Raw genomic sequence first — 203 nt, 5'->3', positions numbered from 1 at the left:
ATAAGCATGAGGATGAGGATCAGGATTAGGATTAGGATGAGGATTAGGATAATGATGAGGATGAGGATGAGGATGAGGATGAGGATGAGGATCAAGGATGAGGATGACGATCAGGATCAGGATGAGGATGAGGATGAGGGTGAGGGTGAGGATGAGGATGAGGATGAGGATGAGGATGAGGATGAGGATGAGGATGAGGATAA

Source organism: Lupinus angustifolius, chromosome LG19 (genome assembly GCF_001865875.1).
Source record: "Lupinus angustifolius cultivar Tanjil chromosome LG19, LupAngTanjil_v1.0, whole genome shotgun sequence".
NCBI classification, from domain to species: domain Eukaryota; kingdom Viridiplantae; phylum Streptophyta; class Magnoliopsida; order Fabales; family Fabaceae; genus Lupinus; species Lupinus angustifolius.
The sequence above is the reverse complement of the archived record's forward strand: the minus strand, read 5'-3'. Positions refer to the sequence as shown.